The sequence below is a fragment of the Ambystoma mexicanum genome, chromosome 6q, assembly GCF_040938575.1.
Source record: "Ambystoma mexicanum isolate Mex_15411 chromosome 6q, UKY_AmexF1_1, whole genome shotgun sequence".
Taxonomy (NCBI): Eukaryota; Metazoa; Chordata; class Amphibia; order Caudata; family Ambystomatidae; genus Ambystoma; species Ambystoma mexicanum.
The window spans coordinates 831797319-831810721 of NC_090937.1; the positions used below are offsets into that span (position 1 = coordinate 831797319).

Here is a 13403-nt window from a genome sequence, read left to right on the forward strand (position 1 = left end):
AAGAGTGGAGTCAGTTGGGCCGACAGATCCAGAGGAGACAACAACAAATAGTATAGTGTATCAACAACAAAGTTTAAAGAGAATTTGACTGAACCTTTTGGGATTTGTAGAATTGTTGAACAGCAACACAAAGAAAGTCCCTCTTCCTAATGCAGACCATCTTTTGCAATAATATTGGGAGGGAAAGATTACCTAAATAGGAAGGTGGTGATACAAAAAGACAGTAGGATGAAAGTGGAGCAAAATCAATCATGGTCATGGCTGGCTGGGGCATTGGTGTTGCACAAAAGGAAGGATTAACATTCAGCTCAAATTGAAGCATTGGAACTGTCAATGGGATTCTGCAACAACAGGGTACTCAAACATATGTTCGGAAGAGGAGAACTTTGCTTTGAGAGTTACAACATACTAGGCTTCCAAGAAACATGGCTACGCACCACCACGATTCTTGATGGATACACGATTCATTTAAAGATGGCAACTAAAAGTCAAAAGGGAAGACCAACGTCAGGTCTGCTGATAGCCCTGTGGAGTGGGTTGGGCTTTTAAGTAGTGGCAACCCACTACCAAACTTGGTGGAGTAAAAGTGAGCAGTCAGGCATTGGGTGGCTTGTGATCTGCAGTCTTTACTGGTACTCAGCAGGGATCAGTGACTGCCTGGATTCATTATGACCACAATATACAATTCCTACGAAGCTTTGTTTGACCCCTCTGTTGTCATATGTGGTGAATTTAACATGACGTGTCTGAACGCCAAAAATCAGCTATGAAAATATCACACTTTCGGATCCAATCCTGCAGGAAAAAGGGGTGTCTTGTGGTTAAAGGAACTCAAGACAGGAATTTACACCTTCTAGATGGTGAGTGAGAGGTAATATTTCGGGACGAATCACCTGGAAGAGAGGTTACCAGTTGGGAATATTGGATTACATCTTCGTGTCTGGATATTTATTACCAATTGTGCCAGAATTTAAAGTAATTCCATCCTTTACAAGTGGCCATAATATATTAAAAACCAAATGGTCTGCAGTTGCTTGAATCTTGATATGTACCCTCTAAAGGTTGACTGTTCTTTGGCCAGGAATTGCCTAAGAATGAACCCTTCGAAAAATAATGTTGTTAAGGGAGAAATCTGTCGAACATACAAGAATGTCTACACTGACAGATTCACAGGAAATCGTAAATTACTCACCGTTTTTAATGTAGTTTGTAGAAACAAACAACAGAGGCAGTAAACTCACTTATGGCCATAAGCACAGCTATGACAAAGACTTACTCGAGGCAAAAAGATGCCTCAGAACTGACCTGAAGAGAATAAAAGCTGATGAAGCCACGACTAGTCCACTCGTCTAAAAACATGAAAGCCCATTTAGAAAAACTGGGACCGAACACACAAATGCAAAAAGTTCCAGTGTGACACAGAAAACATGCTGGCAAAATGTGCAAAAAAGGAACACGCAAAATATGGCAATTAATACACTCAATAGGCACCCCCTAGCAGGCTTTACAATTAAATGCAGCGGCAGAATAAAATTGGGTAGCCTATTTCACTAGCCTTTTCAAGACATCAGGCAAATACGATGTGGAGGACGCAGAAATGAAGGAAGGTGAATGGACAATTGATTGTGACAAAGAAGAAATTGTGAGGTTAATAAAAAAAGCTAGTAAATCACAAGCTCCCTGCCCAGACGGGTTAACCAATGCAATTCTGAAGGAGGATCCTGAACTGTGGGCTGAATTTCTCATGGTCTTATTTGGGCAGATCAGGAAATATAATAGGGTGTCGCAATCATGGAAATCAGCAATAATTATCCCCATCTTCAAAAAAGGCAATAGGGCGGATCATAAACTATCAACCTATTGCCCCCGTACACGTGGTGGGTAAGATGTTCACCTCAGTGGAACCGGAGGACTTATCAAGGTGGGCATTAAGAACCAGACACTATGACACCTATCAAGCGGGATTCATCAAGGGAGTAGGTGCAATTCTGAACATGTTCTTAGTGAACATTCTGAAGGCCTATGTCATCAGGAATAACTCAAACCTATACCTCTCATTTATTGAGTTAGGCCAAGCCTTTGACTCGATTGACAGATCCCTCCTGTGGGGGAAATGAAAGTGCTTGGGCTGCCCCAAACAACTAACTTCTAGCAATTAAAGCTTTATATTCTGTCACCTCACTGAGGGAGAGACTAGATGTGAGAGGCCACCTGTCTATAAAAATCAAAATGGGGAAGGGGCTCAAACAAGGTTGTCCTCTGGTCCTGAATCCATTCACCCTCTTCATCTTGGACTTGAGGACAGTTTGAACAAGACTAGACGTTACCACGCTAGGATAGATGGAAGGGCTTTGGGACATCTCTTGCGTGCAGATGATCTGGTCCTTTGGGACTAGACAGCAAGCAACCTGCAGAACCAACTGGACGCCCTACAATGGAATGTCGTAACTAATGGGCTGATGTTAACTGTGAGTGAATGAATGGTCTTGATAGTGCAGTCTGCAAACTATGAATTGCTGCTTAATCTATGAGCCTCTTGAAAATGTGGATACATTTGTATACCTAGGTATGCTAGCGAACACCAGTTGGAAGGACACCCCCAGGGAAAAGGAACTGAGAGCCAAGGGAAAACACTTGGTGTCTCAGGGGACCACCCAGTTGAACAACATTGGTAAATACTCATTAATCACGGAAGTGTCATTCTACGGAGTGAAAGTAGCATCCATACTAGCATATGGGGCAGAGGCTTTCCTTGTCACGTGATTCAATATGCGGCCTGCCCTGGAGGGTATCTTTTGGAAAAAAGTCCTCCAATGTCCTAAGGGAACTCCGATACAGGTATTGAGGCACGAATTGGGACTTATTTCATTGTATGCTACGGCAGAATAGACATCTCTCTCCTTATACAGCAAGTGTATTGAATCTATACGATGATTTCAGTTGATATAGGGATCGCTGACTGAACATAGGGAGCAGACCCTAGCAGAATGGAGGTCTGCATGTTGTGAGATTTTGCTAACAAATCCTGTGGTCGTAAACATAAAATGATGGTGCAAAGACTGTATAGAAACCTATGAACAAAAGCTGAAATTCAAACTATACCAGGAATCCGTACAATGTCCTCACCAAGTACCTGCCAGCATTGCTATGCAGCTTTCGTATATTGCAATCCTTATGTTTCCGCCTGAACTTGTACCCAACTAAAGCACTCCTAGCCTCAAGTAGACACATGGGGGGCGGGGGGACGACATGGCATGCAGATTTTGCACTGAACTTGATAACAGAGAAACATTGAAACATCTTCCGTTATCTTGCACTGGACTGACAAACAATGGAACAAACTACTTAGATAATGTTTTTGAAGAACTAAGCTTGGTCTAATTGTAAGTGTGATGAAGGATTTCTATGTAGGGAGAAAGGGTGACATTGTTTATAACACTGACTAACCTTTTGGAACAACTATTTAAATTAAGCAGAAAAGCAGAATCAAACAATTAAGCACTTAAAGGAACTCTGTAGACTATTACGAGTTGTGTTTTAGAACATGCTTTTAATGAAATGATGGGTAAAAAGTATACGTTTATTAGTTGTACAAACTCGAAGTGAAGTTGTTTATAACGAACATGAATGCATAATACATTCGAGAGAATGGTGAACGATTTATATTAAGGCAGCTATTAATAAATACATGTTTTTTAAAAGATGGTATTTCCCCAGTGCTTCACCAACTGTTCTGTCTTGCAGTCCTCAAACAGGTGCAGATGAATATGATGTGTGTTGTCCACTGAGTCCTGTATCACAGTGGCACAATATTTTACCATGGACAGCCTTCAGACACATGTCAAACGCAAAGCACTCTGCTGCGACCCACTCCTCCCTTCTTCTTCTGTTTGTCCCGCGGGTGTAGGCGCCTAGACGAGAAGGACGCACAAACTCATTGCTAGTTGCTCGTTTCTGGAACTCCGTTCCCCTCTTACTCTGCCCCACCTATGAGAAGGCATTCTGGAAACCCTTGCGATCTAGTGTAGCTAACCTTCCCCAACCCCTTCTGTTACCAACGTGAAGATGCCTTTGGGTGCAAGTGCAACTAAATGACGTTCGCTATGGAGAGATGCTTGTTTGCTACCATATGGCATGGTGAAGTGGGGCTTGAATGTGTTCACTATTAACTACGTAGTTTAGGTGGGGCCCGAACAGACAACTGACTTTATTTCTCTAATGTTTTGAAGTAGTAAGCAGTCCCATTATATTGTGCAACTGAATGTAATGTGTTTCCCTGTAGCGCTAAGGGAATCGGGACAGACAGCTTCCAGTTGCGAAAATATGTGAATTTTACTTATTAAAAATACAAGGTGGGAAGAAAATGCCAATGTCTTCATCTTTGGTTATAGCTTGTCCAGCTGGGCGTGTATAGCAAGCCTGGACTCGTCTCATCCTATCATGATTACTGTGCACTTTTATATAATATTTCTTCCAAACATAAATGCTATTGTTATGTGCCTCTTGTAATCCCATATGGCAGGGGGAGATTTAAGCACACAGCCCCACAGTTCCAAGAGCAGAAGGACCGCAGTTGCCCCATTGAGTGAGCTTGGGCTTTTGTGATCCAAGAAGGGGATGAGAACGCAGAGTAGGATTTGGACCAGGTAGGTAGTGCTTCATATTTCTGGACAGCCCTATCAGCAGCTGTTCCTCTGTTATCCATTGAAAATTCTTTGTCAGCGGATAAGGAATGTCTTTTTTAAGTTTGTGTCCTCTTTAAGCGGCCTGGGCTGCATGTCAGGCACAACCCTGTTGCTGCTTGCATAGGAATGTCTTGTTGCTAGTTTAGGGTTGGTAATGCCAATCCCAAAACGGGACATTTTGCAGCTCTAAGGAAAGTGCTTGTGGGCAGCGAGGACTCAACATTGACAGAATGGCGACTGTTGCGCCAGACAATCATAGGACAACTGGATGAACCTGAAGATGCCCTGTTGTGTAACGCAGACAAGGTTAAACCCAAAAAGAGTGCCAACAATTTAATTAGTACGGAAAGTCAAACCAAGAAACGCAAAAACTCAACAACCTTCCTAAAAATCTCAGGATGTTCCCTAATTTGTATTTCAGGGATAAGTTTATGAGATTTAGGCTGAATTTCTTACCAACAAGGGAGATGATCAGCCGAAGAAAGGGCAACAAAGATATAACAACCTGTAGACTGTGCAAGAAAGAGGACTTGTATGAAAATCTGAAACATCTTGTATTATTCTGCACAGAAATTAGCAGCATTAGACTGTCTTTACTTACTGAATTTACTTTGAAATATGGCTCCTGTACGATGGAAGAATGGTGGACTGAACTGTTGGGAGGAAATCATATACCATTGACTGTGGCACTGGTAAAATTATATTTTTAAAACTTTTTTCGGAGATTAAGGAAGGAAACTAAAACTGAAATGGTCAATTAAAAAATATAAAATGTAATGGAGATTTTATGTTTTAAGTTTTCTAAAAATGTTTGGTAAAAAGGTTATCTGTATTGTGTAATCATATAAAACCAATAAAAATGAAAAGAAAAAATGCCATATCTATCATTGAACCAGGCTACCTGTTTTATACATTTAGTGTCCCCATTCCCATGACAAGTGTTAGGTAATATCTCTCCTCCTCTTCCACTCTGTTTGTCTGTTTTTTTTCAAATATTGTGCTTGGCAATTTCACAGTCTCTTTTTCAGAAGGTTGCCAGGCACTTCAGAAGATTATACCACCCCTGGGATGCAGGACCTCAGGGCTGATTGCTCATTTGGCAGCTCCAAACCTGAACGTTATCTGGTATCGTCTGCAACATATGAATATCAGTGAGTAGTTATGGATATCCAATGGTCATCCAAATACTGCACGGTGATGGCCTTTCGGTCTCCATCACAGCAGAATGCATAGTGTGCAAGAAATCTAGCAACTCATTCCAAATTCTTACTAGAGCATAAGACCATCATCCAAGGATTAAAGAAGACTGGATGCACAAGACCAGAGCAGTGCATATTCATGTCTAGAATTGAACATTTCCAGAAGACGAGGTCTACATTGCTTCCTGACAAGCATCAAACGTTATGCAAGTATGAGAGATGAGAGTTTAACATGACATATGTGGCTACTACTTTAAACAGCTGTGGCTAGAGGTGTAGCCAGGATTGTCTAATAGGTGGGGCCTGAAACTAATGTAGCTGGGCCCACTGCAGTGGCATTAACATCTGTAAATGCCCACACAGCACTTCTGAGTGGGTATTTACAGATTTTGGGTGGGCCTTGACGGCTCAGGCTCTACCGTGTCTACGTCTCTGTATGGAAAAGACAAGAGATAACATTGAATTCAGGAAAAACTTTAATCACACTCTCAATGAAAGTCATTTATTTCCTGTCTGATCAATCTTGAATTAAGGGTCATTAAATATACAATTGATGCCTCAAAGGAAGCCACTTCTTATGCGATGAGACGGCTGTTACTCAATGGGGGTGACCACTGTACTTTTTGCTATAATGGATGTTTTTTTATATATATATACATTTCATTTTATTTTTTTACTGGCAACCAGCGTGTTCAGACAGATTCTTGCACTGGGGGTTCATGACCATCAGCTCATTCCACTTTTGCACCAGTTTCATCTCCAGCAGGTTTTTCGGCGGTGCCATCTTCACCCTGCAGCTGCATCAGTTTTCCCAATTTAAACTTTGACTTTTTCAGCATCTTTACCTTGTGTACATAGACGCCTCATGAAGTGGGTAAATCGACTGGCAAGCCTTTTCAATGTCTTTACCAGCACTGTCTGGGATCAATTTGTTGACCACTTCTTTCAGGTCATTTGTCTGCACCTCACGAGTCATGATTTTCATCATCTTCTTACGGATCTGACGGACTTGCTGATGCTGGGCATACAATGTTTTACGGATTTCATTATTGCGCTTCTTGGTGAAACCAACACAGAAGAGGCGCAGAAGGTATCCATCGGTAGTCTTCACATCGATATGTGCCTCAATCATAGTCTGACATTTTTTGACCATGGAGAACATCTTGTCTCGTGTGAGGTCCATACCATGGAAGTTTGTGAGGCGATTCTTTCCTTGAACATCTTCTGTAATCATCTTAAATTTCCGGAAGGCAACATCATCATTCTGCAGGTCAGCGAGACTCACCTCAAAAACACGACCTTTGAGACAGTCCGAGGCAATTTTGGTTCACTGGGTTCTGGTGACTATAGTCTTCCCAATGTTTCGAATATTAAACATTGTGGGAGCCTTCACATCATACCAGTCCTTTTTAGAGAAGGGGGCAACAATCTTCTTCTTGGCACTTTTCTTGCCTTCTTTGGTCAGCTGTTTATTCTTACCGACTGCCATGTTGGAGCTCAGGGAACGAAAGAGGTTTTTTTTTTTGTTTCCTTTGCTATAATGCTATAATGGAATGTATTGATATTCAATTCTTTAAACTCACAAACTGACGTAAAGTTCTTAAAGTTCTTATATGTAAAGCTCAATGTGTGAAATTGAAGAAACGTAATGTGAATAAATGAAATTGTGGCAAAAAAGTAAAGTGGTCGAGCTAATTGAGTAACAACTGTCTTTGAGGTATCAATTATACTGGAATTTAGACTGTACCAAGAACAGTCTGCCTGGCCCGGGGCATATGTCCCGTCTGTCCTGCCAAAAAGACATCACTGCAACGGGCCAAAAAGAAGACTTAGTGGAGCTGCAAAGTCACACAACGTGTTAAGTTCAGTGGCAGGCCGTACCTATTCAGTATCTGACCAATGGGACCCATCCTCAAACCTATCTAATTAAAACGATCGACGGTTGGCAACAGTATCTGCACGTGCGTTTGCCTTTTCATCAATATGCTCTCACACCTACTGCCCTGAATACGTGTCCTACTTGCCTATGGAGGAGGCTTGCAGCCTGATTTTGCACGTCCATCTAAGTGTTCGCCACACTCCTTATTCTCACATAATAAGCACTAATTCCCAGCCCATATATTTGTGGAGGTGGGGGTCATCGCTCTACGCATTTAGGTGCTGTTTGTGCATTGTCGCTGACAGGTCAGGAAGAGTCCATCAGTGCTAACGAGTTTACATTCAACCGCTCTTCCAGGTAAGTTAATGTAAATATCAAACTGAGAAGCACTCATGATTTGTATGGACATATGGCTATTGGGCAAGGCAATGCAGGCAGGGGTCTCTCAAGATGGCTGCATCCATTCTGCGTCTACGCCTGCCTAGCTTATGGGATGATAGACCTGTTGTGGGGGACAGAGAGGGCAGTAGGGTGGTGCCACATGGACATGCCCATCTAAGGGCAAAACTATGCGTGAGTCAGTCATGCGCTACATGGTGTGTCAGCAAACCCCATGACGATGCCTCAAACCACAGCCACAGAGGCTGCCAGTGGTTAAAAAAATGCATGCTTAACGGTACTGAGAAAAGACGTTACAAAAAAAACATAATTAAATAGCAAAACCAAACAACTTCAGTTCTTACACCCCAAATAAAAACGTAGTCTAAGCATACCATTTAGAAAAAGCCATGCAGTATTATTTACAATGCATTTACATTTCTTTTCAAAGGTTTTCTGACCTATACTTTCTTTCCCAGTAGGAACAACGCTGACGTTGTTTCAGGAAATTCAATACAATTGTACTCAGTAGAAATGCCAAATAAAGTGTTATCCCTCCTTGTAAATCATCAATGTGCACGTCCAAAGTTCGCACATCTGGAATGAAATCCCTTGATGAATTCTCTGGATGCAATCCCTTAAAAGCATGCTATTATATCTATCTGTTCTTTTTATCGCCGCTTTTGCAATGTTTTGCTCCGATACTCCCAATGAGGGATGTTGCAAGAGGCTGTGCGAACCTCATCTATGAAGACAAAAATGCCTGTCCATAATTGTGACATCCTTTGACTGGACCACGTTATAGTGAGATAAAAAAAAAACTCTGCAGCCTGTTTTTTTCGAATGTGATGGCCCAATTATATCCGGCCAGCAGAGAGGATAATTGAACCTATGGCGCATGTCAGACGCAAGTATCACCGAGCTGTTTTTCCAGAGTTATTATGAGCCGTCGCCCTTTCCACAAGTGCTCTGCGAGACTGACTCGCAGGCCATGCTGGCATTTTGCGAGACGTCCAGTAAGTCTGCATTCAAAGGTTCATTAGGTGTAATTTACGCCGAGGTCACATTATGTCTCGGATTCCCATGCGTGCAGCTGCATTTGTCAAATGAATCCCTTGCTCTCAACATTTCTAACACCACGTGTGAGACCTGAAGACAAATTGGAAGCTGTGGATTTAATCTGAATTGCACTGTTACCTTTTCTTTTTTAGAACTCTAAATAATATTGCATTGTAGAGAGGCACTGAGGCCCACTTCTGAGGTACTGAATACTATTCTCAATTTCCGCATGACGTAGTTAAAATTATCGACTGCAGATATTTGAGAATCTCCAAAGAAATATCAATTTAACACAATACCAGCGGCAAAGCACAGAGATTTCCTGACCTTGAAGCGTCTGTTTGTGCGAGATAGAATTGCAATAATGATCTCAAACCAAATAATCGCACAGACTCAAAGAATATGGCAAAGTACTACTTTATTGTCAATTTAAAAAAGTAGGGAGATCTCACAGACATCGGATGAAGCATGCATACTCGCATAGCATCTTGATTACGTGGAGGTCTTATACCCCAATATGCATCATCTTTGACGTCATTCTATGTGGCAAAACATAACACTTATCAAGGGAAGCGATTGGTTAAGGTAACATATCTAGTTAGAACATATAAGGATTAGTATATCATTGGCTACCCCTTATCTGTAGGACACGCCTTGAACAACCTATGAATACGTATATTTCTGATTAAAGCGGACAAAACAACAGTGGATCGATCTATGCTATATTGCATGTTAGGTTGTCCCTCAACTCCACTGATTGGTTGGCATACTATCCCAACCTTAGAATTTTGGCTGTACAGCAACACACCCATGAAACGAAATGTAGGAGTAGAAATACTGGCAGACTACTGCCCATTTTCCCAATTAGTCCATCATCTCTCATCGATAGGCCATCAGCCAAAGTCTTCCGTTTGTAGTTGACTTTGTTGCCTGTTTACTTTCCTGGAACATTCAAGGGAGTGTGAGCACACCACTATCTTAGTAGGAGGCTTTAATGAATAGCCCTTGTTTTTGACTTCTGAGTCACATGTGAAAAGACCATTAATGTCGCCATTTCAGCCTTCTATGTACAGCAATTTGATTTAATTATGCTCCTCTTGGCCTCTAGAGACTTGCTCACTCTATCTCATTTAAACTTTGTACACATTTAAATTGGCTCTCCCAGATGTTTTCTTCTTCTTTTATCTATGAAGAATCTCCCACATTCAGAGCTTATTCATCTATTCCTTTTGTGCTCTGTGCTTATCCCTCGAAATAGCTTCCTTAACTCTGGGCCAACCTTGACTCGTCGTCGGGACTGCACACAGAGCTCTTTTTCTGTGTCTCCTGATTCTACAGCCATCTGCCTTTCTCTGAGGTAGCTTAGTTAAGATCGATGTGAGCCAGCGTCCATCTTCCTACTATGACCGTCCTTGCCACATTATATATTACTATATAGCAAGCCTAAATATGTTTTCTTTCAACCTTTACCTTTACCTTTACAGTTATTGGTCAGTAAGTTTCCTCTTATTTAGATCCATGATTACTTTAGCTTTAGGTACATGTCACTCGTAGTGATTCAGTTACATTGTTACTTCTAAATATTTTCATATTGTTTCAGTATAGGTTCATATATCTTCTTTATGACATCACTTTGTCTTCATCAGATTTCACTTCCATAATAGTCACTGATACATTGTGACATCTTAACAGGCGACATCCTTCCACGTAGCATGCTTCGATGTGACATCCTTCCACACTTTCAGTGCAAGGGTACATTCTCTAAGGCTAAGTACATAACATCTCTCATACACTTGATGTGGTATGGGAACAATACAAGAGGTCCCCTTTATTGCTCTTCTCCAAGTGTTCCAGTATGCCAGCAGTGAGGGGGCAGGAACTGGTGAGATAGCATCTACCTGCTCCTCTACAACTACCAGCTACTTTTCTGAAAATCTGTACGCTCAAGTTGTCTACAAACCCCAATTAATTATTTAATTAAACATTGCTTAATCACAAAATATTCATGTTCAAGTAGACTATAATGTTCACATGACATAATACTATCTATTTATATTGATTAGGTATAACATAAACTGTTTATGAAATATATTATGTCACGTCTTACTCTTTCCACAACAAGTTTCCGTCTCAAAGATTCACCGCTCCCAAACCATCCAACACAAGCTTCTGTAAGAATACTATGCCTTTTTTTGCTAGTGTGAATTTTAGTTAGTGTAGACATAGGATAAATTGCACAGACAACTTAGGATGGATAGCAATTATGTCCCAAGTTGTTAATGAATGAAATGCATTACTATTAGTGAGGCAGAATAAACAATTACAGTCGTGGCTAATGTAAACACTGCTCATCTGATTGTTCCCAACACAAGTATTGACAAAGTCAAACCCTCTTGATTGCTGACATTGAAATTCTATGATTAAATTAAGGAGTGCCTTATTTTGTACTACACAATTATGGCAATTGAACTGCAATTCCCTACTAATTGTGTGGAATTGAAAGTGGGTTGAGTTTAAACATGTTTGTGAGGGTAATTAATGCAAAGTTAAATGTTCCTGTATTTAAGCAATTTCTAAAGAGTCACATTTTTCAAACTTTACTCTAGGTTGTAGTAAAAGAGGTTTGAGCAAGTTCGACCTTCTGCCTCTACAAAAGACACATGATTTTAGGTTCAGGGTCAGTCTGGGGAATATATTTGGAAGTTCTGGATGGTGTGACCAGTTGTGAAGGATTGAAATCCGACAAGGGTGGAAGCCCTGGCGTTTTGGATGTATTTTCATTAGCCCTGGAGAGCTAAGGCGGAGGTCTTTGGCACCGTATCATTTGTTACCCTCTTTACAAGAGCAAAAGCTCTTTAACTGATGTGTGCGCTGAGCACTGTGGCCACGCCCCCTCACTTATAAAATCACTTCTGTGGGCCCAAAGAGGCGAAGCCCACGAGAGCCGATGAAACAGTGTTTGGTGCAGAGTGGTATTTCGGAGTAAGTGTGGGCTTTCATGTCAGTAGCAAGAAACTAGTGGTTTCATCTGTGATATTGGCATTGGGTGGTCAAAGGATGATTGCCGCGTGTCAACAGCATCTGGTGGAAAACGGATATAAGCAACTTCTTTGCCTCTTGAACTTTGAATCCGCGGGTACTTCACTTTCCTTATACAACACCTAGTCATGGCCCCAAAACTCTGGAACGAGCTTCCACTCAACATAAAAAATGAAGAATCCTTCCAGTGCTTCAAAAAAGCACTAACACCCTGGCTGTTCAACCAATACTAGTTAAATCATATACTATCAAATACTCACCCTCACAGGCCCAGCCAGTCGCCTCCCTAGGGTTGACTGTCACCAGAACCTGTATATAGATAAGGTGACTATGCAATGTTTTAACCTATGTATCCTTGTACTAGTGTCTCACTGTAAATTATTGAAATGTTGCTTGAATTTTCTGTAAAATATCTGTAACAAAGCTGTGATACCCTAGGGTTTGGGCGTTTAACAAATTAAATAAATAAATAAATACATTATCGAATAGCTAATAATTGAAGACTTACTACATATTTGTGTTAGCACAAACAATACACATCAAGAACTACAATGCATACACATCTGAGGCATATAGCAGGAAACCTAAGTAAGAAGTTGGCCAGATATGTGAGGTCATCGGTGATGTCCTGGGCGTAAGTCTTAGCATCGTTTTTCGGTTTTACTTGCAACCATAATGTCCCTTTAAAAGTTTTTTCAGTGAATTTCATAGGTTTTTATTAGTGCAATTTAACCATAATGTCCCTTTAACAAAGTTTGTTCAGGGAATTTCATAGATTTTTATTAGTGCAACATAACCATAACCGCCCTTTAACAACGTTCTTTCAATGAATTTCATAGGTTTATACCAGTGCATGCTCATTTACTACAACTTACTAATATCATACTTACCCCAATATTGCAACATTTGTGTACAATTTACAAAGTTTCACCTTACAACTCTGCCATTTCCCACCTTCTAGCATCATTTTTAACACTTCTATACAGTTTTTGCAACTTTTTCCCCTGTTTTTGTGTCCATCGACGTTCCAGACGTCTGTCGTCATTACGTACTTTCCGGACAGTGTCACGTGATCACAGGCTCATTTTAGCTGTGCCACGATTGAATCACCTTCCATGACTTTGCATGGACTGAATGTGAACGCACTTCAGTTTCGCATACTGC

At 41.0% G+C, this 13403-nt stretch overlaps 1 protein-coding gene and 1 pseudogene across 4 annotated transcripts in view; both read right to left on the reverse strand.

Annotated features, from left to right (window-relative positions):
- The window catches only part of FSTL5 (follistatin like 5), a 3721575-nt gene that overhangs the window by 2695353 nt on the left and 1012819 nt on the right, over window positions 1–13403 (reverse strand). The gene's annotated exons all lie outside the window — the stretch shown is intronic.
- LOC138515561 (small ribosomal subunit protein eS1 pseudogene) lies at window positions 6571–7392 on the reverse strand (annotated as a pseudogene).